This window comes from Notamacropus eugenii, chromosome 2 (assembly GCF_028372415.1).
Source record: "Notamacropus eugenii isolate mMacEug1 chromosome 2, mMacEug1.pri_v2, whole genome shotgun sequence".
NCBI lineage: Eukaryota > Metazoa > Chordata > Mammalia > Diprotodontia > Macropodidae > Notamacropus > Notamacropus eugenii.
In genome coordinates this window covers 538,318,293-538,342,085 of record NC_092873.1, presented here as the reverse complement: position 1 = coordinate 538,342,085, position 23,793 = coordinate 538,318,293, and the positions used below count along the sequence as shown (strand labels likewise).

Genomic DNA, 23,793 nt, shown 5'->3' with positions numbered 1-23,793 from the left:
GGTTGTTGTGATAATTGTATCTCGATATAATTGGTTTTCCTTGTAATCTTAAGCATTTTATTTTCTACATTTGAACTCATTCCGAGAGGTTCCACCAGACTGCCCAAAGCGGCCACCACGCAAGAAGGTTGAGAAGTCCTGGTCTATTCCCCAAATCTTCACTTTACAGAAGAGGAAACTGAGTCTGGGGTATTGTGGCCCCGAGGACCTAAGCTCCCCGACTCCCTACCCCCCTAGCTGTTCAACGCGTTTTCCTTTGCTGAAGTTGAAAAGAAATACGTTACAAGGTGCAAATCACAAGGGTCAGCCATGCTGGAAGCAGCTACTGGCCCGTTTGGTCGTGTCGCATGCACTGGCAGCAGAAGCATTTGTGCGTGTGACCAGGCGGAGACCTTGCATTTCTGCGGTTCTCTAGGCGGACGCTCGCCAGGGGAATTCGCATCCATTAGAGTCCATCTTTTGGTGAAGTCATCATGGCATCAGTGGTGGAGGACCGAGCGCCTCCCTCCCTCATCAGCAACAGACGAGACTGAAAGGTCTCCCAGCCAAGGCTCTCATGTCGCTGTCCGGGCCGGGGGGTACTGGGGAGGCTTCCGTTGGGATTAATGGAGCAAAGCGCAGGGGGAGAAATAGCGAAGGGACGCCCGGGAATGGCGCAAGACAATTTCCTAATTCGCTTGTTTTACTGCCTCTCGTTTTACGAGGGATTAAACCAGCATCACAGAAAGATTCTGCCTGGCATCTACGCCGCGCGAAGCCTTTCTCCATCCCCTCCACTTGCGGCTAGCGTCCTGCCTCTCTCCTGCGTTTGTCTGGTCCGTGCCTCTGGGTCTGTCTCTATGTTGCTTCGCTCCCTACAAGGCACATTCTTTGAGGAGATTATTTATCCTTGGCACTTGCCTCCCCAGCACAGGACACGTAGTAGTCATTTAGTAAACGCTCGCTGATGGATTTCTTGATATTTTTTAAAGGCTCTGTAATTTCCTGGTTCTGGGTAATTCCTCAGCCAAGGAGGATGGTGACCCCTTCCCTTTCTTCACAGCATTTTTATGAGTAGCTATGACTGAAAAAAAAATCCACTACCTGACAGCAAGCTTTTACTTAAGAGCCTGGAAAGTAGGCTGGTCCTTTGAGGAGAGACCTTGACAGGCCCACAAAGAAGCTGCTCTAGTCTAATAGAATCTGTTCCAACTTGCATTCTCTTGGTCAAGTCTCTGAGAACCCAGGAACACTACTCCATGTGATAAGGAAACACTAAAGTTAGGCTTTGGTGAGGGACTCTTTGTACATTTATTTATTGGGAATCCTTCCATGCTTTGTACATCTTCACATTCACATCCTAGATATTTTATTATATATCTATATCTATGTATACATATGTACTTAGGGTTAGGGTTAGTGTGCACACACACATATGCACATATATGAAGAGATAGCACTATGGGGCTGTTATTTAATTGGTTTGGGGAACTCCTGATGAGAAACTTCTACTGTGAGGCAGGTTGTTTGTGGTTTTTCAGAGTGGTCTGGGCATTGAGAGATTCAGTAATTTGCCCAGGATCACAGACGCAGTATCTGTTGGAAGCAGGACTTGAATGGAAGTCTTTCTGGCTCTGAGGCCAGATTGCTATCCATTGTACCACCCTCCTCTTCATTTATATGCTTATATATGTAAATATATGTAAATGTATGTTTAAATATATAAATAAGTACACATCTGTATATACATATGCATCAAACAAAGCATACTCAAAGTATGAGCACAGCATATCAAAATGACAAGATAGAGATGCCTATATTATGCTTGTATTTTGACATATTAATGTCTATGTGATCTCATCATTATGGATACTGGATCTGCCATTGTATATGGCAGCCCCCATGTGCCTTCTCATTCTCTGGATCAAGTAGTTATTATGTTTTTCTCTGAGATTGTGGTGTTCCATGAATCACATACACATACCAACACCAGAAGAATATTGATATGTAAATAGGCTTTGTTTGTAGATAGAATGCACCCTGAGATGCTTGAAAGTCAGTGAACAAGCATGTACTAAGTGTTTCGCACGTTCCAGGCACTGGGCTAAATGGTGAGAATGAAAAGAAAAGAAAAAAGATGTGGTGATCCCTGCCATAAAGGAGCCTGAATTCTAGTGGAGGAGACAACCCTAGATGAATACAGGGTGAGTGATAACAAACCCTGAGGGAAAGCAGTTGATAGAGGGAGGGGAGGAAGAGAGACAAGCTGGGAAGTCAAGGAAGTTAGGAGGCAGAGGTGAGGAGGGAGAGTGGCCTAGGCATGGGGAATGATTGGTGGAAAGCCAAGCAATTTGAGGGGAAGCTTCCTGGTTGAGGAAGGCAGAAGGGAGGTGTCACTGGAAAGTACCACACAGGTCCTGCTTTTACTCAATTCTGTCCATCTGCAGTGCTGGTATGAGCCATGGCATCCTTAGAGAATAACTCTTCTGAGTCAAGCAGTGTCTGCTCTTGGCACACCCGTTATCTCTGGGGTGGATTGCTGGTGGTCATAGATTCCATTAAGAAGCCCCTGTAGCTTTTGGAGGCTTGATGATAAAACTGGTCCCTGCCCATGGGAGCACCTGGAGGATCTCGCCATCCACTGAGAGAACAGATCACTTCCATTTGGGCTCTGCCCTTGGGATCTTCTGTGAAAGTGACCAATACCTTTAGCTAGAAGATAATCCGAGTATCATCTGTGGTATTTATCTCTGCAGTTGCATCAGATGAGGAATCTTGCACAGTCATGCTGTGTGAACGAGAGACTTCTTGTTGTTGAAGTACTTTAAGGCTGTAGTTTGCTGTTCTGTCTGAAGAACAACAGACACAGAATCATAGATTGAGAGCTGAAAGGGATGCTAGAGTCCAGTGAGTCTAATTCCTTCATTTTGTAGATGAGGAAGCTTGAGGCACAGGGTTATTAAGTGACTTTCTCAGGATCACACAGCTAGAGAGGGTCTGAGGCAGGCTTTGAGCTTTACTTGCTAAACCACCTAGCTTGGTGTAACATCTGCTCAAAGTGGCCAGCTTTACCCTGAACCTCTTTAAAAGGCATCAGAAAGTAGCCGTGGGGCTAATGTTCTTCACTAGAAATTAGCCTGCGTGTTAACAGTGAGTCAGCATTGGGTAGAGTAAGCTTGAAAACTTTTCCCAACAGGATAGAAAGCAAAGGAGATTGTGAATTGTGGTTTAAGGGTGAGGAGGGGGTAGCATGGAGAAAAACTGAGAACCAGAAGAGGGGAGTAGTGAATAATGAGGATTCTCTTCATGTTAGGGCTGCACGTGGTGGCCACTGGGTTTCTTCCAATGCTCGTTTTCTGTGAGAATGACTGAATAAGTAGAGGGAGAGCAGTGTATGAATGGTCGGGAGGGAACAAGTGAGTTCTAGACAAGAGCAGAGATGGTTGGCCTGGTTCTAAGCCCAGAGACATCTCTATGTGTAGGTGTCAGTACTTGGAGAGAGGACAATAACATGAGATGAGTCAGGAAGTGGCGGAGGAAAAGTCAGAGGTTCAGTGAATACTAGGACCAGTATGAGGCTGAGATCTGGGTCTTATCGTGCCCCATTCTCACATATGCTCTCCTGCCCCAGCATGCCTTACTAGACACCAGTATGGAAGGGGGATGAGGAGAACCTAGGATTGACAGCTGACTTACTAAGAGCTAAACAGATTTATAGAATTTGTGAGTTGGAAGGGAGCTCAGCACTCAACCCTTTAATTTTAAGGATGGAGAAACCAAGGTACAGCAAGGGCACATGATTTGCTCAAGGTCCAACAACTGTGAAGTGGTGGAGCCATGTTTTGAAACCAGGTCCTCTCACTCCCTCTCAACAATATGGTTGCCTTTCCACTTAGTTCTCGTGCCCATTCTGAGCTCTTCTGAATCTGTTTTGGAGAGAATATCCTGGGTGGCCCAGGGCCCTGGGAGTGAATGATTGGCACGTGAGAAGTGGTGTCTTGTACTCTCTTTGTGTTTGGTGATGGATTGTGAAGATGCAGTTTCCTGAAGAGAACGCCAGCCTGCTCTTGCACATGTTTTATCAAAGACCCCCTTGATAGATGCATGGGCCACTGTCATAGAGATTTAATACTAGGCATATGGGGCCATCATTATTGGGGTCTTCTTTGGTGCCCCCTTTGTTGTTGATGTTGTCTTTTCCATCTTTTGGAATCTCCTCTTTGAAATCTCTTGCAAAGACATCCAGGAATGTGTCTAAATTTCTCTTTGCTGCAGGGCCAATCAGCTTTGATTGTGGCTGAGTCTAGCCTCTTCCTGATTCCACTGATTTTCAACGCATTTTCTTCCTTCTTCCATCACACACGGATGTTACCAATGAATCCAGATGAACCCGTCATGACTGAAATGCTAGCAGATTTGCTCCAGTTTCCTATTTATTGGAGCCCCTCCTCCCAGCTGTATCTATAAATTCTCTTAGGGACATCAGGCTCAGCTGGATCATTCATTCATTCATGCAGTCATTCTACTGGCATTTATTCAGCATCTACTACAAGGCAATGTGCTAAGTGCAGAAGATACAGGAACAAAAACAAGAAAGTACCAGTCCTCAAGGGATTTATAATGTGGGCAAAGGATGGAAGAGAAGAGGAGGGGACCACGCAGAATACTGGAAAGTAAATGGAAGAGGTAAACAAAGCTGTGAGGATGATGGAGGTCTTATGGTAGGGGCTGCTTTTCAGTTGTGCCTTGGGAGGAGTGGGGGATTTTAGGAGCTAGAAGTGAAGTAGGGGCATGTCCCAGGCATGGGTAACAGTGTGCAAAGGCACACAGATGGGAGATCTATGTCCAGGAAACATCAAGAACGATGGACTGAGAAGCCGAGTGAGGGAAGGGAGACAACGTGTAGTGAGCCAGGAGCCAAATTGTGAAAGGCTGGAAGCCCTGGGCTTCCTGAGAGCTCTCCTCCTCTTGATTATTTCTGATTGTTTTCTAGGAGATGGTGCTCACATGGTCTGTGTTTCCTCTTCTTTGCCAGGGCAAATGAGAGGGAATTTTAAACTGGGCAACCCTGAGCACCCAGGAGTCACTGCTTGGCAAGAAATCCCAAAGTTTGCTGACTGGAGGGGTTTCCTTGGCCCTCCACTTGGTGTCAGTTGTTAAATATCAGTTAACTTTTCTAAGGAACAGAAATAAGCATTCACCAACTTTCTTTTTTTTCCTACGTAGGCAGAAGTGAAGTAACACCACCACCACCACCATAATGATTAGTATTTATACAGCACTTTAAAGCTTGCAAAGCATTTTACAAATATCATATTTGATCCTCACAACTTTGAGAGTCATGGCATGTGATTATCTCCATTTTATAGATGAGGAAACTGAAGAAAATAGAGGTTAAGTGATCACACAGCTAGTAAATTTCTGAGGTAGGATTGAAGTTTAGGTCTTCCTGACTCCAGGACTAATGTTTTATCCACTATACTACCTAGTTGCTCTAAAATGTGTGTGTGTGTGTGTGTGTGTGTGTGTGTGTGTATAACATATACATACATATAAAACATATACACACAAGTATAAGTGGCATTTTTATTTTCTTTCCATCTAAACACACAACTCTCCTGACTCCTGTCTCTGACCCTCTGTTTGTAGCTGAGACCGATTCCTTCTCTCTTTCCTTTTGTCTTTGCACCCACCCATGCGTTAAAGCAAGGACCCTGCCATACACAGGGGAGCCTGCTGTCACAGGTTCTTAGATCTGCATTTATAAAGGGAAAGCAACTTTCATCGAGCACATGCATCATTCACTTAGTTCAGGGGAAGAAGTCAGTACTCTGAACTTCAGAGAAAACACAGAGAAATCAGAATCAACAGACATGCTTCCAAATGTCTGATGTAAGCAATAGATACATCATAGATCAACAGACAGATCCAACTGTCTGACCATAGTTACCAGAGAGGGAAGCACCAACATCTGGGTTTTCAAAGCTGGCAGGCGTGTTGCTTAGTGGCTTCCCAGAGCCTCATCTGGTACACATACCTTTTTCTAAACACTAAGCCCCAAAATAAAACCTAACCTTAGAGTACTTATACAGTTTGTAGAACCAGAGGGCATCACAACCCATGAAAACCAGTGCCTCATTAACAAAAGGTATGGGCCTTCCTACAAATCTTCCCAGGCCTGTTAATAGGTGGGGGAGATCTTCTTTAATCACATTGAAATCATTAACAATACAAGTACATATACTGTTTCTAGTTAAAGAAACTCATTTCTGTACTTTACTTCTACTTAAGACTCTTGGTTGATAAAGGTAAGATTGAATCAGAGGCACTTGATGATACTAAAATAAAAACAGCAAAAGATCCTACTTTGCTTGCCATCCCACTCCCACTCATTTCCATCCTTGTCCTTTGTGGATCATTTGTGAGCACTGTCTGCCTTAGAGTGAGAGCCAACTGGGGGTGGGGTGCGGTAGGGAGTGGATTGCGTTGATTGATTCATTTTGTGCAGTACCTTCTGGAACATTCAGAGCCGTTCACTTAGTTTTTTGGGTCATATTGGTGTCAGTGGCTACAATAACACCTGCTGAGGACTTCCTTAAAGTCACAGGATGTTAGCGCTGGAAGGAGCCTTAGACCTTAGCCTAGCCCTTTTATCTTCTAGGTTAGGGAGGTCAGGTGACATATTCAAAGTCATACAACTAGTTAGTGTCATGGTTCAGAGTAAAACCAGTCTCTTGACTGTTAGTGCTCTTTCCACAGAGCCACATTTTCTATTTAGAGTAAATAGTGCAAGAAAGTTCCAGATTTTGCCTCTGATGTTTACTAGCTCTGACCATAGTCAGCCTCTGAACACACAGTCTCTGAATCTGTTTCCTCATCTGTGAAATGGTGATAAGACCTGGATATGGTATTTACCTCATGAGTTGACTGAGGAACGAAAGTGATAACATATACAGAATACTTTATAGAATCATCCAACTTTCGAGTTAGAAGGAAGGACAGACATCACATCGGGCTTTATGTCCCCTCCCCCAGCCCATTCCCTCTAAGACACAACTGGCACCCAGCCATCTATATTTTGCTTCAAACTATCCCATAAGGAGGAGCTCCAACTTAGCATAGCTCCTACTTCTCCTTTCTGGGGAAATGCAAACACAGATCTAATCCCTCAGCCAACATCCCCCTAACCCCTTGAGCCTTCTCTTCTCCAGCCTACCCATTTGAGTTCCTTCAGCTGGTTATAATGCGGCATGGACTCCAGGTGCTTCACCTTCTACCATTCTCTGTGTTTTGTATATACCTCTGCAATTACGTGTTATCTTCTCCCATTGGAATTTAAGCATTTTGAGGGCAGGAACAATTTTTTTGCACCTTTCTTGCCAACCCTGGCTTAGTACATATAGTATAGGACTTGGGTCTGGAAGATCTGAGTTCAAACCCTGCCTCAGACATCTATTTAGTTGTAACCTGTCAGTCTTAGTTTTTTCATCTGAAAAGTGGGGCTAAATAATGGCACTGCTTTATAGGGTTGTTGTGAGAATCAAATATAAAGTGTTTTGCAAATCTTAAACTATTACCAAATATTAATGTTAATAATTAACTAAATATTAACTATCCATTTATAATATTAATTAATAATAGGAATAATTTATAAAAATTAATTAATATTATTAATTTGGTGCCTACACAGAGTGACCATTTAATAAACCAAAGCTTCTTAGCCTGGATCAGTGAACTTCAGGTTGTTTAATATGCTCTTAACAGAAGTTCAATATAATGAGTTCCTTTGTAATCTTCTGCATTTTACTTTCTGTATTTAGCATCATAGTTCTGAGAAGGCTCTAGGCTTGCCAGAGGCCTCAAAGGGATCAGGATACAAAGAATTTCTCCTATGAAGCTTGTCTGTGTAGCTTGATGAGGTGAATTTCCAGCATTACCATCCCTTCTTAAGTAGTGATGCCCAGTTGGCTTTAATGATAGTACAACCCCTAACTGGGGTGATTTTACAGGTCAGGACATCACTAAAAACTGCTATCTGAATGCTGGCTCCAGACACAGCAAAGAGGGAGAGAGAACTGGGCCTGACATTGCATCTTTTAGGGAGGCATTGCCCCCGCTGTAGGGAAGAACACAGGCTGATGAACTAAGAGGAGACGGGGCCAAGTGTGCCAGTGTGAACACCAGAAACTTGGGATGTGTTTCCCCACTGCACTCAGAAAGATGGCAGCCCTAACATCTGGCCACCTCTGGCAGGCCTTCTGGAGATGCAATCTAATGGCTACTTAACTGGAACTTAGCACAGGAAGAATGTTCTTTCTTTAATACTCATCATTAAAATGCTAATTTTGCAAGGCCCCCAAACAAAAGTTTTCTGAGAGGCTGCCTGTGTCACTAAGCTGCAGCTACTGGACCGAAACAAGCCTTCCAAGCTCAGCTTATCAACTTGGAACGGAAAGGCTTCCTTCCTCCCAAGTGCTTTAGAAGAGGGAGGACTAGAAGAGCCTGTGCCTCCAAGGGCAACAGTCTCCAATTGGGCAGCATCACACTTCGAGGAGGAGGGGCTGATGGGAGAAGAACAATGTTGGACTAAAATCCAGGGCAGATGAGGTTTGCAGTCCCGCTTTATTAGCTCTTTGATTTAACCTCTCCGAGACAGTTTTCTCATCCATAAGACAATACTTCTCATATCCAGCTCAGGGGGTTGTGGCGATGATTCAGTTCAATTGAACATGCATTTTTAAAGCAGCTACTCCCTTTGCTGGGGGAGCACAGATAAATGCAGAACAGCGCTTGCCCTCAATGAGTTTATATTCCACAGGGCTGGGACTGCTGGGAGGGCAACACATTAATGGATAGTAAATACAAAATATGTGCCAAGTAAAAAAAAAAATCCTTTAGGGTCTGAGGTTGATTGCTAATAATGGAGAGGATGAGCATAAGCCTCCTAGAAGAGGAGGGGGTCCCAATCCCCCTCCAGGGACTGTGCAAGGTGGTGGTCTGGAGACAGACACTTCAAGCAGGAGGAAAGGCTATAGGCAATGTATAGATAGTCTCACTCAGGGAAATGCAAATAGGTTCATTTGAGTCTGAAAAGGGTGTTTGGAGTCAGAAGGTGAAAGGCTTTGCATACCCTTGAGAGGAAGCTGGGATGAGAGAAAGCATGCAAAGTGCTGTGTAAATGTTAATCATTCTTATTTGTAGGTGATAAATCTAGAATGAATGAATGGCTAGATCATTTGCTGATGAGTCAAGAGAAATGGTTTCTTGATCTTTCTTCCCTCTGGCCCTGGGGTCTACTGGAAAGAGACTGGGATTTGATGTCCTGGGATCTGGGTTTAAATAAAAATGTGTGCTATAGTGCTCGTGGTAATATCAAGGTGACCTGAAACAAGCCATTTCACCAATCTGGGGCTCAGTTTCTTCTTCTGAAAAAATGATGAGTCAAGGGCTAGTTAGGTGACATTTCAGATAGCTTTTTGATAAAAAAACCCAACAACCCATGAATTTTATGACCTTAGCAAGTCAGGCTACTATGAGGCAGTCACCTTCCAGGGATGGATTTCACCAGAAGTTTGACAGAAGTTAATCTCTGACCCTTGACTTAGCTGCTGAGGAAACATGCTGCATTTACTATGTTAATAAGAACATTGAGAATCAATCTATATCCATATCTATGTCATCTTTAAGATGATTTAGAAAACCCTTACTATACAGTGAACCATTTAATCCCAAACAATCAATAAGGATTTATGAAATGCTTTCCATGTGCTTCAACCTGGTGAGATATACACCGTAGGTGCTGTTCTCTACATTTTACATTTGTGGGAAGTGAAGTTCATTCAAAGGCTTACTCAGGGTTCTAGGCTGCCATTTTGGGGTATCCAAAACCAGTTCTCTTCTAACTTGGAGGCCAGACTGTTTTCTGCCTCCCCATCTGGTTTAGAGCTATAGGTATGCAGTTTAAACCCCTTTATCCAATTTCAAAAGACTATCTAAGGTGTAGTGAATGGGGTGTTGCAACAGGGAACTGAAACTGAGAGAGTATAAAATTAAAATGTATGCAGTACTTCAGTAGGGAAACCAGAATATATGCCAATTTCTCCTCCCATTGGATTTGTCTTCTGTAATTTCTCAGTTTTGCTTATGGATATGAAGCTGTTTTGAGGGGATTTTTCAAAATCCAACCATCTTGTATTGGTGACAAAGAAGATTAGACAGTGTGATGAGATGAGCACAGAACCACCAAAGTTTCTGGAAAAACCTCTCTGAGTGCCTGTTCTGCTGAAGGGACAGCGGTGCCATCATCTTTTTGGGCCATGAAAGACAATGGAAGAAAAGATTCTGTGGTCTGTGATGGACAAACACTCAGTTTTAAAAGAAAAATTGTTGACTTCTGTCATTTTCTAGTCCTCCCTCATCCCCAGGGGATCTAGCCAAACTGGTCTCTCTGCTCCATGACTCCCATATGCCCCCAGTTCAGGCATCCCTTGCCTTATCCTCACAAAGATGCCTGAAATGCTGGCAGGGGCCGTCCTGCATGCTCGACTTTTGTCTCACAAAGTCCCTTTCTTCCTTTAATCAACAGCCCTTTGAGAGTAGTATTGTTTTACTCCTTGTACTTATATTTCCAGCCTATGTCTGGCACATAGTAGGTGCTCAGTAAATGCCTGTTGACTGTCTGATTGATATCATCTTCAGTTCCAAATGTTTTCCTCTTCTTCTTCTTACCCAGAGAGTCATTCCTTGTAACAAGAAGAAAGAGTGAGGGAGTATAATGAAGCAAGCCCAACTGGCATGTCACACAGTCTGATAGAATATGTGATGCTCTACACCCTAGTCCTCCACTGCTGGAAGAAACTGATCATGGTAATTAGGCAGCACCTAGTTTTTTTCTCTTCTCTTTTGGGTCTTTCCATTTGCATAGATGCAATCATGATGTCCATCATTTGCCAGTCCTGCTTCTTTCATGCTCCATCAGTTCATGTATCTTCCCAAGCATCTCTGCCTTCTTCACATCCACCATTTCTAAAGTCTTATCACACAGGAAAGCATCAACTTTGTATTCAGTTCTTTGCTTCTGCTGCTGCTACTACTATGATGACTTCAAAAGCCCCCAAAATGATTTTTCCTAAAGAAGTCTGACCATGTCACCCCATACTTGATAAGTTCCAGTGGCTCTCTATCCCCTCTAGGAACAAACGCAAAATCTTCTCTTAGGCCTTCAAAGCCCTTCCCAATCTGTCCCCTCCTACCCCATCTCTCTAGTCTCCTTATACCTCGGTCTCCTACATACTCTCTCCTTAGCTATTTCTTCTTAGGACTGTGTCCTGTGTACCATCATGGGGTATCCAATTTCCTCTACAACCCACTGGTCATCTTCTTGCTGTTCCACAAGCCATCTCTTGGCACTGGACATTTTCTCTGGCCACCCCCCCAGGCCTGGAATGCTCTTCCTCATCTACTCCAATTATTGACATCCATGATTTTCTTTAGGTCCTAACTAAAATTCCACCTTTTCTAGAAAGCCTTTCCCAACCTCTATTAATTCTAGTGTCTTCTCTCTGTTAATTATTTCCTATTTCTCCTATATATAGTTTGTTATACACACACACACACACACACACACACACATACACACACATTTGTTTGCTTGTTGTCTCTCCCATTTGATTGAGAGCTCCTTGAGGCCAGGGACTGCCTTTTGCCTTTTTTGGTATCTCAGCATCACCCATGGTGCTTCCTGAATTGTTTTTGGTAAATTAGCCAATTATTCTTTCACTCCTCAAGAGACACAGTCTTGCTAGAACCATGAATGGAGCACTCTTAAAGCTCCCATTTCTTCAGCATCATTAATGTTTATATTGTTAAAGCTCAACCTGGGTCCTGGGATGGGGGCAGCATAGGGAAAGGAGGGTGGCAGAGAATGGGGTTTTAAGACCCAACAGAAGAGAGATGGAAGAGGCCATGGCACAAGTAATCCCAATGAAAACTTCTAAATCAATGAGAAGGACAATCTGCTTTGTCAGATCACACTTGGCAAACTGTCCTTGAACCCATATGAAAGTAGTTAGAGACTCTGCACCTGGCTAGAGCATGTGGCCTTCCAAACTCCACCCATGAAGTCTTAAGGAGGTCTCCAGGAAAAAAAAACTCTCCTACAAATCCCAAGCATTTAGTTCTGTAGGCTTCAAGAACGTTTCTGTTGCTGTTTAGTAAATATTTCATTGAGAACATTAGCTGTGGAACTTGGATGCTTAAGTAATATAGATAATTAAATGCAAATAATTAAAAATTAATATAGTTTGAAAAGTGAAGCATAATTAAGCATACAGTATATCAGCAATAAAGCAGGTCCACTCATCCTGAAGATAAGCCAGCTCTCTCCCAGGTCATGCTAAACTGGAGAACAGGCTGGCGCAGAAAGAGTGGGTTTCTTAGCTCTCTCTCCTTTGGATTCTGCCCTTTGTGCCATCATGGGGCAAAGCACTATTAGTGAACTGCATCAGCTGAAATAGCTACGGCTCAAATGCCAATATAACGAGCTCCTGGAAGAATCCACTGCAGGGATGTTGGGGGAATGGGGTACCCCCATGTTAGTATTCAGTTAAATATGTTGCTGGAAATGACATGCCCAATCAGAAGGTGCTGGAGAGGGAAGCCAACTTGCTGCCAGCCTGTCACACTCACTGCTGGGCAAAGCTCCCTAGTCTTGGGCATCGGGGGGGTCATTGAATTAGAATAGGAAGGACCCTCAGATGCCATCAAGTCCACCCATTCCACTTTACAGATGAGGATATTGAGGACTAGGAAGGTTAAGTGACTTGACTGTGGCCACTGGTTCTCTTGTGGACTCCTCTCTCTTCCCCTCTCAAGCATTTTTTCTTCTACCTTTGTGCCTTTGAAGAGGCTGAAACCCTCACATGGCACACTGTCTCTCCTGAGATCAACCTTCCAGGCCTGTAGGGTCATAGGTCTAGAGCTGCAAGGGATCCCAAAGACCATCTAGCCTAGTCCACTATTTAACAGATGAGGAAATTAAGTGACTTGTTCAAGTTCACACAGGTAATGAGTAGCTGAGAGAAGAGGAAACTGAGGAAAGATTGAGGAAGATTTATATAAATGGGGCTTAGGCCAAATCTGCAGGGGGCTTTATCATTGCTCCTATCCCCATGTGAATGGACTCTGAGTCTTTGCTCCTAAGGAGGATACAGTAGCCTCAGTTTCAGACCAACCAAGACTTGCTCTCTGCCGCCCCCAACCACCCAAACCCGAGAAATAATAATAATAATGATGATGATAACGACTGAATTTGTATTTCCGTTTAAAGTTTAGAAAGCACTTCCCAGAGACTCATCACACAAGTCCAGGAGGATGGTCATCCTGGAGGCAAAGCAAACGAGGTTGTGCGAGTCAAGCACAGATGAGCTGATACAAGCTGCATGGGGGATTAGCGGGCATCCTTGGCCACATTTTCTCCTACACTGAACAGAAACTCCTAGGAGTCAGGTCCAGCTGACCCAGCACTGGAGGCAGAGCAAAGCTGGCTTCCATGGCTCCCGGGTCCAGGTAGAATTCTTGATCCTCACCCCTGGTGCAGAGTCCCAGATAACCTCCTCTACTCCTGATTCTTTTTAACACAACCTCCCTTCGTTGAATTGCAAAATGGAAGAGCACTAAGCCCTTTGTGGGAAGAGGAGACCTCATGATTAACATCTTTCTCATCAATCCTCTCCCTTCTGCCTTCAAACTCTGCCAGTTTTATTTTTTGGATAAAGATTTTTGGTATTAAAGTGTGTTTGTCTAATGGAAGATCCCACTTGTGAAATGGAAGAAATAACTAATGGTTCCATACCTCAGTTTGCCCTCTCTTTCACACCTCCCCCCCCCCCCCCCAGGCAGTATAAACACATAAACACAGAACATATAATTAGGTAGTTCCTCATTGGGAATAAAAGGTATATAGAACAGGTACCATGGATTGCATTTGGGGGAGGGAGTTATTTTGTTATTTGTAAATAAAATTGTAAACATTCAAGAAACTTATTCACAAAGTCATGGGAGTATCTTTGTCATGAAATAAATTTCTTCATTATAATGTTTTTATATAAACCATATGTACATATGTGTATCCATGTTTATTTAGAGAAAGTTGACTTGAACTTGATAGAGGAGATACACACACATATTTATATATGCATTGCTTTGATAGGTATGTATGATTTTATCCATGTGAAAAAAATCAGATATAGGATCTCCTCCCCCTAGGCAGATTAGGAACTCTTTACATATATCTATATATGTACATATATAGTAGCATCTTAACATTAGGCAGGACTATGGAGGTCATCAAATCCATCCAGTACCTGAGCAGGGTTCCATGCTGGGACATCCTTGACAATGAGTCTCCATTGCAGACTTCTAGAGCTGGGGAACTCCTTAGCTAGTGGGGCAGCCCATTCCAAGTGTTGGCCAGCTCGAAGTGTTAGGAATGCTTTCCTTTATCTGACTCCAATCCACTTTCTCTAACTTCCACCATTGCTCCTTGTTCTGTCCTCTGGGCTTGAGCAGAGTCAAGTCTAGTCTTCAATCCTCATAATAATTCATCAAATATTTAATTAGTCCTTGTATTGACCCAAGGCTGGCTACATTTCCCCAGTTTCTTTAAGCAGTCTTTGCAGGGTATGGACCTGATGGCATTTACCATTCTGGTTGACTGCTTTGAAATGTTTGCCTCCTCATCAATGTTTGTCCTAAACTTGGATGACCAGAATTGAAAACCATACACAGTATGACAGACCACAGCCAGGTTATCAACTCATTGTTCCACATGTATGTTCATGTGACTGAACATTATAAGTATATGTATGTGTTTATATAATACACACGTGTATATGTGTGTATATACATATATATCCTACATCCCATCCACACACTCACGTACACAGAGAGGCTGTCAAAACACTAACTCAAGATGGTGACAGACTAAAGTTTTTGTTTCACTGAAGTGTTTTGTTTTTACACAGTGAGCAGTTCCAGATTACCCCCATTTGGTGAGAAGTCTCTGCAACAATAAAACAATTAAGCAACACTAACAATGCGTCTGAAAGCGTATACAGCGTTCCATACCTGGAGCACCTAACTTCTTTATTTTAATTTTTTTAAATGAAAAAATCTATTTTCTCTCCCTCCTACCTCTCCTCCCTGATTGAAAAAAGAGAAAACTCCCATATTTCTTATTAAAGTTGTGCATAGTCAGGCAAAAACAACCCCCTCATCAATTTTATATAAAAATACACGTCTCATTTTGTATCCTAAATCTACCGCCTGTCTCAGGAGGTGGGCACAATATTTCATATCAGCCCTTTGATATCATGGATGGCCATTGCATTAATCATAATTCTTACAGATTTCAAATTTTTTTTGTCTTTTCAATATTGTTATTGTATAGACAAGCCTATATTCAAAGAAACAGAATAAGGTCCTTTATGTACAAAAATATTTATAACAGCTTTTTTTTCCTGTGGTGGCAAAAACCTGATAACTCAAGGGATGCCCATCATTAGAGGAAAGGAAGAATGAGTTGCGATCTATGAATGTGATGGAGCGTGAGTGTGGTACAGGCAATGCGAAAACAAGATTTCAAAGAGACATGAGAGGACTTGAATGAACTGAGGCGGAGAGACATGAGCAGAACTGGGAGAACACTTTCTATTATAATGGTGCTATAAAATGATCATTTTGGAAGATTTTCATAAATTGACGAAAAATGAAATGAGAAGAATCAGGAGAACACCTCACACTCGACCAACAACCTGACAAGTCATTGCCCTTGGATGCTGCCCAACAGTGAAGGACGTAGGCTTTATCACAAGGCTGATTGGTTACGGTAGAAAGCTTGGGTCCAGACCTTTCAAGGACTCCAACAGTGAGGCTTATCACTGCTCATTGTTTTCCTCTTAGTAGGAAGGTTACATGTGGAAACAAATAGGATCCTATCTATTATGGAATGGCTAGGCAAATTGCATACATGTAACATAATGTTACTGCACATAAGAAACAAGGACTTTGATGACTGCATAGAAGCATGGGAAGACTTAGATGAACTGATGCAAAGTGAAGCGAGTTAGAGCCAGGAAAGCCAGGAGACACACACAGTGACCACAAGAATGTCAGTGGAAGAACAGCTCAACGAAGCTGAGAAAGGAGTTCTGTGGGACTGTAATGACCAAGTTTGGTCTGCGGCATTGAAGAGAAAGCAGCTACCTCCTCACATCATGCTCTAAAGACCTGGCCTTTGACCCTCAGAACTCCTGCTCTGGGGCCTATCTTTTCTGCTCCTTGGGTCATCAGTTCCAGTGGGCCCCAGCCATTGCCTACTCTGCTTCTTCCCTGAGGTCTCACTGGCTGCTTGGCTATCCTGGGCACCCCCTACCCTGCCTACCCTCTTCTTTCCACTTTTAGGAACATCATTAAATCAGCCCTACCATTAGTCTTGGACAATTTCTTTCTTTCTCTCTACTTCCCTGTGGCTTCACTCACCAACTTGGTAACTTTCCAGCTCCAAACCCTCCCTCCTTGGCTACAACTCTGCTCTCTCTGTTGTTTTTCTATTAGAATGTAATCTGCTTAAGTGCTTTGCTTTTCTGTCTCAGCTCACAGCACAGTGCTTGGAACATAGCAAGTCCTTAAGAAATGCCTTTTCGTTCATGCAGGCATTCGGTCATTCACATGACATTGGGCTTGGCTGGTGTTTTACTTAGTTGTGCTAACCACTGTTCCCCATCCCCCAGCTCCCTTTGTTTGAAAATCTTTGTTATACAATTAATGAGTGTGAAGGTGGAGAAGGGGAATGCTGGGAAATGAGGGTGATGGAGTCGACAAAGGTCCCAATGAAAACATCTTTAAATAAGGGGGAAACAAAGAAAGGCCATGGGTATGAGACAAAAGCGCATTACTTCCCTCTAAGATTTAGCAAACCAAGGGCCTGGGGACTTTCCATGACTTGTTCAAACTCAGGTAGGAAGTAAATAAGCTGCAATTTTTACCTTAGGTCTTCTGTAGTTTTTGTATCTACACATAATGTTGCTATCCATCCAAATCTACCAGCAGTTTCATCCAGGGTCATTTAGCTGGCCATAGTCTTGTGTTGGATCTCAGGAGGCTATGGGTCTCCTCAGCCAATTGTCCATCAGGGGTCTATTTCCTCAGGCAGAGGCTACCTTGAGCAAGTTCTGTTCATCTTTAGGCCCCAGTCTTGTCTTTTCTAGGTGCAAAAGGTGATGTGTGTGGTTCCTTGAAGAGAGCAGTGTGGTACATGGTGAAGAGGACAGGTTTTGTACCAAAAGATTTGGCTTTGGCTCCTAGCTCTGGCGCTTCTGACCTAGCTGACCTTCACTCCACTTCATTAGGCCTTGTTTTCTTTGTGAGGGGGTTTTGTTGACTCCATAACTTCTAGAGTCTCTTCTGGCTATTTGCATTTCCCCTCATTTGTCCCTCAGTTTCTACCATGAGGTCCCATGTGACATCTTAGGGATTAGGAATCATTTCAGTCAAAGTCAATACTTATCCGCATTGTTTTTCCCCAGTGCTAAATTTGGCTTCCTTCCTTCCTTCAGCCTGTATTTACTTAGCACGTACTGTATGCTAGGCATTGTACTGATTTCTGGGTTTGCAAATGCTCACTGTTCCATCCATCTATGTTCTACAAGATTTGAAAGGTATCAATTCCATTGCTTTGAAGTTAAACAAAAAGAAAACAATTTGATTTTTGCACTTGATCAAGGTCAATCATTCCTCACCAGGGACATGGGCAGCAGTATGGTATGGCAGAAAGAGAGCTTGATTTGGAGTCCCTGCTCTGGGCTTCCCTGACTCGATTGTTCAGGACTCTTAGACCTTGGGCAGTGACTTTGCCTCTCAGGGCCTCAGATTTCTCCCATGTAATATGGAGGGGGTGGAGTATGTGATCCTAAAGGTCTCTTTCAGTTTTATCTCTATGCTGTGACTTCTTCTATCAATAGGAAATTGGATCATCCCCTAAGCAAGACTGGATCCAGCGATTCTATTGTCTATGACTAGGGTAGACCCAACCCCTCTTGTCTCTCTGAAGGAGTATACAGAGATCTTGAGGTCCCTAACAGTGACCCTGACATGTTAAGATAGGGTCGTTCTAGAGGTTGCAACCTTGGATCTGGATAAAGAATACCAGCTGATAGGTTTCTTTAAGGGATGCATGGTCCATTACACACACCAAATCTCCAGACCCCTAAATCTCCAAGTTGGTGGGAAGTTCAGAGTCCATCTATTATAGTCCAAGCCCCATTGACAGCACACCTGGTTAATGATCCAGCAGGATTCTTTTGGAGATCTCCTATGAGGGAAGCCTATGGTGGTGGACAGCCCACAGCACTCTGAGTGAGTTCTATCTGGAGGAACTTTTATAGCCCTGGAGCCAAAACTTTGCCTGTTCACAATTTCTATTTGTTGCTTTTGGTCCTGCCCTCTGGGGCCATGGAGGACAAATGTCCTTCCTCTTCTAGGGGACAGACCTCTCAACACCTGAAGACAGTGCTGTCTTTTCTAGATTCTCTAGACTTTTCCTTTAACCAGTTCTCATATGCCATGAACTTGAGGCTTTCCCACAAGCTTTGCTCTCTCCTGTGGGTTCTGTCCACTCTATTAATGGCATTCCTAAAATGTGGTACCTAGAACTTAATATGTTGATTGACTTTGTATGGAGGCTAGTGGGATTATCTGTCATCTTCTTATTTTTGGAGACTGTGCCTCTCCTTATGGAGTCTAAGTTCACTGCAGCTTTTTTCTCCTTTCCCACATCATGCTTTTTACCTTGTGAGGACCACTAAAACCCCCATTATTTTTCCTATCCTCTTTGTAGCCCCATCCTGTACTTAAGTAGCTGATGATTCAGATCCAAGTGCAAAACTTTACCTTTATCTTTATTAAATGCCATCTTTCCCATCAGGCCCAATGTTCTAGCTTGTCAAATACTTCTTAGATCTTGAGTCAATCACCTAGTGTGTCAGTGATGCCTCCCAGTTCTGAATCACCTTGCAGAATCAACAAACATGCAATCTATGACTTCATCCAAAACAGCCTGGGTCTGTCCACACACAGTTTCCCACGGTGCTCCACTGGGGTGCCAGCTTCTTTCAAGATGGCACCAAATCACTCGTACCAACTCTTTGGGTCCAGTCATTTAACTAGCTCCGAATCCAATTAATTGTTGAGATCTGCTATTATGTATTTTCCACAAAAGTATCATGCAAGATGCAATCAAATGTCTTGTTGACATCTGGACAAACCCTATCTCTAGAATTCTTCTGAGCTACTTTATAATAACCTTATCAAAGGAAAGAAGGTCAGACTGAGTTGACCTGTTTTTGCTGGATCCACAGTAGATCTTGCCAATCATCACTTCCCTTCCTAGCTGAACACAGACTAACCCTTTAATATATCCTAGTAGGGATTAAAGTCAAGTCAACTCAATAAATAATAGCCAATGAGATCAATGTATCTGAACCTTGAAGGGATATTAGAGATCATATAGTCTATTGATTTGACTCTGCAGATCAGGAAACTGAGGACCACTAGAATAGAAGCAACTTGGCGAATATCAGAATCAAACTCAGGTCTTCTCTCTTCAAATCTGTTGGCATTTCTGTTGTACAATCTCTTCCCTGACAGTGATGGGATATCTGCATAATATCAAAGTTTGAAGTCTAGAGAATTGTCTTTAAGAAAATAAAAAAAAAACAAGCAATGATTTCAGATCCTAAGAACATGCTAATGACATCTCAATTCTAACACATTAATCATTTTTCTTCAGCTTTAGAGACACACTCATTTGTCAACATTACATCTTTGGGTCCTCAGCTCTTAAGCTATAAGGGACACCAGAGACACTCCACCAATGTTGTATCCAGCTGTGATTTTGCTTAAATAATAACTGTTTAATAGATCCCACTGTTTTATGGGTCTTTAGTAGGATGTTTGTAAATGAACACTGCACATGGGATGATAAAAGGGAAAGAAGCTAGAATCTAGCTTTCTGCAGAGACATTTGATTAGTTTCCTTATATTAACTGAAACAAGAATATCCATTTTGATCAGCACGAATGCTTCCAAATTGAGTGCCCTGGAAGATGCATGGACAATCATGGATGCAAATAGAGCATGGGCTCAGGCACTATTGACCCAATTTTGCCTTGGGCACATATATGTACCTGTTTGTGTTTGTACATGCCCAGAGCTCTTATGCAAAGTAAGTCATATTAAGTTGGTAATTATTCAAGGTCAGATTCCACTTGTGTATCAGCCTAAATTAGAAGGAAATGGAGGTAATTATGACCCAGTTGGTGCACCTGCTTAGACAGTCTTCTTTAACCTAAGAAACCCAAGGGGTGGGTTTCTTCTCACCATTGCCTCCATATTCATCATTCTCTTGATTCTCACAGGACTCTCAAAATCACAGTCTGAGGTCTCAAGGAGACTAGAGGAAAAGGAGACTTTGCAGTTGGGGGTGGGTGGTGGTGCTGGTGAAAAGAGGCATCGATTTGGGGTCAGAAGTTCTGGAGGGAGGGGTGGAGGGATCATGGGGGAAGAGAAGAAACCCTAGAGGTGTCCAAGTCTACTTTTAGAATAGCAAGGGCAAGCTTGCTATTACTTTACTTTATAATGAAAGTAACAATTGTCCAGTCATGTCTAACGTTGGGGTTTTCTTGGCAGGGGTACTGGAACAGTTTGCCATTTCCTTGTCCATCTGCTTTTATAGATGAGGAAATGGAGGCAAACAGTTTGCTTTGGTTTAGACTTGAGGCCAGTCAGGGTTAGCTAATTAGTAAATGCCAGTGGCAGGATTTGAATTCAAGTTTTCCTGTCTCAGAGTCCCTGCTCTAGCCTTCTGTGTCTCCTCACTGCTCTCAAGATCACCCATAATCAGCTGGACTGGGACAGGTACCTCCTCTGGAGATGAACAAGAGTTTTCACTCCTCAGTCTTTGACATTAACAATGTTGGGAAATAGGGAGGGAGCTGGGCATGGAGTTCAGAGGAACTGAATTTAAATCTCATCTTAGGCACTTTCAAACTATATGACTCTGGACAAATCCCTCCATTTCCCTCAGCCTCACTTTGTTCATCTGTAAAATGGGGTTGATATGAGTGATTATCTCCCAGGACTGTTGTAAAGATTGAATCTGATAGCACAGGGTGTCCCCAAAGTCTTAGTGCCATCTTAAATTATAACTTCAAACTCCCTGCCCTTTCCCCCTTCCTTCACTTGTTAAGCTTTTAGTTTGAAATGGAACAAAGAGTTTTAGACATATAAAGTGCTTTGTAGCCCTTAAAGCAACAGCTAATCATGGACTGATTGTGAGGGAATCCTCCGTCAACCTCAAGGGACACCTTCACTGCACCTAATAGTGTTTGAGGTTTGGCAAGTGACTTGTCCAGGGTCATGGAGTCAGCACATGGTGGAGGGAAGTTTTTGACTTACAAGGTCTGTGCTCTAAACTCTATATTGGGTTATTGTTGTTGCTGGTGGTGGATTACCATCATCATCACCACATCACCATCATCATAACCACATCACCATCTTCATCAGCATCACTAAAAGCACTTCTACCTACTTTGATTCCTGGCCCAACAGTGTGTGTTAATGCATTACCTCTCATCGTCATTTTCATGCTCATTATTATTGACTGAATGACTTCGGGCAGGTCTCTTCCCTTGTCTGGGCTTCCTTTTCCTCCTCTATGAGAAGAGCAAGTTGTTCTAGAATTTCAACCTCTCAGCTGCCTTCAAGCTCTAGCCCTAGGACTTTGTGACCCAGCGAAGACAACAATGGTTTACTCTGGCAAAGAAATGAAGGGCACTAGGTTTGCTGTCTCCTTTCCTCTGCCATCGCTCTGTCTCAGAGTTAACCAAGAAGCACCCCCATACATGCAGTACTCCCTGAGCTTCTTCCTCTCATCGCACCATCAGTTTTTAACATGCAGGCCTTATTCTCAACCCGATTACCTGCACATGAAGCAGGAACTTCCCAGCTGTCACCAGGTACCCGATCTTGTCTTAGAAAGGCGTTGCTATCAATAACCCCAAACTGGGATTTTAATCGCAGACAATACAGGAAATTACACCTCCTGAAAAACCATTGCAGGAGCTGGGCGATAATATTATTTCAGTAATTACCATATGTCTTACATCAAATTCAACTCCAGGTTTATTATCAGGCAGGTTTTTTCCCCCAGCCGCAGACATGTTAGGGCTGTCACTGTGAGATGGATGCCATGTCCTCCATTCCCCTCAGAAGCCTGACTTGGAGATGAAGAGTTTTCTACTAATACTAAGGAAATATAATTATAGTTCCATTTACATTAAGAACAGGAGAAGCCTTGGGTTAATTACAGGTAAGGTTGTGTTTACATCCCCTAGGGTTAGCCACAGCCAGACTTCATTTCTTAGCTGAAAAATGCTACTTAGGGTTTGAATTATAAATCCACATTTTTATTCTCCTGCTGAAATGTGTTCCAGTCAAAGGGAGCCTCCAGCCACAGAACTTTGAGATGTAACCTCACTGAGCTCCACTGCCATCACAGTCTGCCAAGAGCAAGGACAAATTCAAGGCCTGAGCCCCAAGTAGCAGGGAGCAACATGGCAAAGTCAGTCTATGAAAACTGGGAAGAGCTGGACAAGGGCCAGAATTTTCTGGGTTTATGAGATAAAGAAAGTGATGAAGGAAGAGCTGCCATTCATATGGTTCCAGGCACTGGAAGAAGCATCCAAGGGAGTGAAGATGCAACACAAAGACATTTGCCAAACTCTCGATCAGAGTAAGGGACCAAAAATCCAAAGCCCTGCTCAAGGGTACTTGGCTCACGTCTATATGATAATTCACAAAGTGTCCCAATACATTATCACCTTCAACCCTTACAACAATTCCATGAGGAAAGTACTAACCCTAACCCATGTTTTATGAATAAAGATAATGAAACTGAGGTTCCAAGAGATCATCTGCCTTTCCATGGTCACAGTTACCAAATGCCTGAAGTGGGTTTTGAGGCCAAGGCGTTCTGACTCTGAGTCCTTCACCCTATTCCATCTGTCCTGAGAGTCAGGAGACCTGACACTTCATCATGTATCTGTCTTACCCTTCCTCCTTTTGAACCCTCAGTTTTCTTGTCTATAAGATGGGTATAATAATACCAGCTTTATTTATTGAGATTTGAACAAGGTCAAAGATGGCGAGGTGTTTAGAAAAATTAAAAATAGACTGTTACAAATCAAGGGACTCCAACTCCTTGCTGGAAGGAGAGTCAATTCCTGATTAACCTAATGTGGGACATTTCATGGTCTACTTGCCCTAGACCTTCCTCTTGCTAGTGTGCTAGAGAGGATCCTGGATTTGGAGTCAAGAAGACCTTGGCTCATATTGCACCTATTCTTACATGTATATTTCATACTATTCTTATGTGGCCCTGGGCAAATCATCTCACCTCTCCATGCCTCAGTTTCCTAATCAGTTAAAGGAGGGATTGTATTTGAGTACCTCTGATATCCCTTTCAGGGCCATCAGGCTACGATTTAATCCTGTGATGTTATGAGTTGTAAAAAGTGGGAATACGGCAGTTCTCAACCCTGTTGTGGTAGTCGAGGAAAAAATCTGGATACTGTGAGGCAAGGACAGATTGCTTGCCTTGGCACCAGGAAGACCTGGGTTAATGTTCCCCTGCCTTGACACATACTGATTGTGATGCCCTGGGCCACTCCTTTAACTTCCAATGTCCCAGGTAGCTTT

General features: G+C 43.1%; 1 protein-coding gene across 1 annotated transcript in view; it reads right to left on the bottom strand.

Moving 5' to 3' along the window:
• The window catches only part of ST6GALNAC5 (ST6 N-acetylgalactosaminide alpha-2,6-sialyltransferase 5), a 243,791-nt gene that overhangs the window by 123,449 nt on the left and 96,549 nt on the right, over positions 1 to 23,793 (bottom strand). The gene's annotated exons all lie outside the window — the stretch shown is intronic.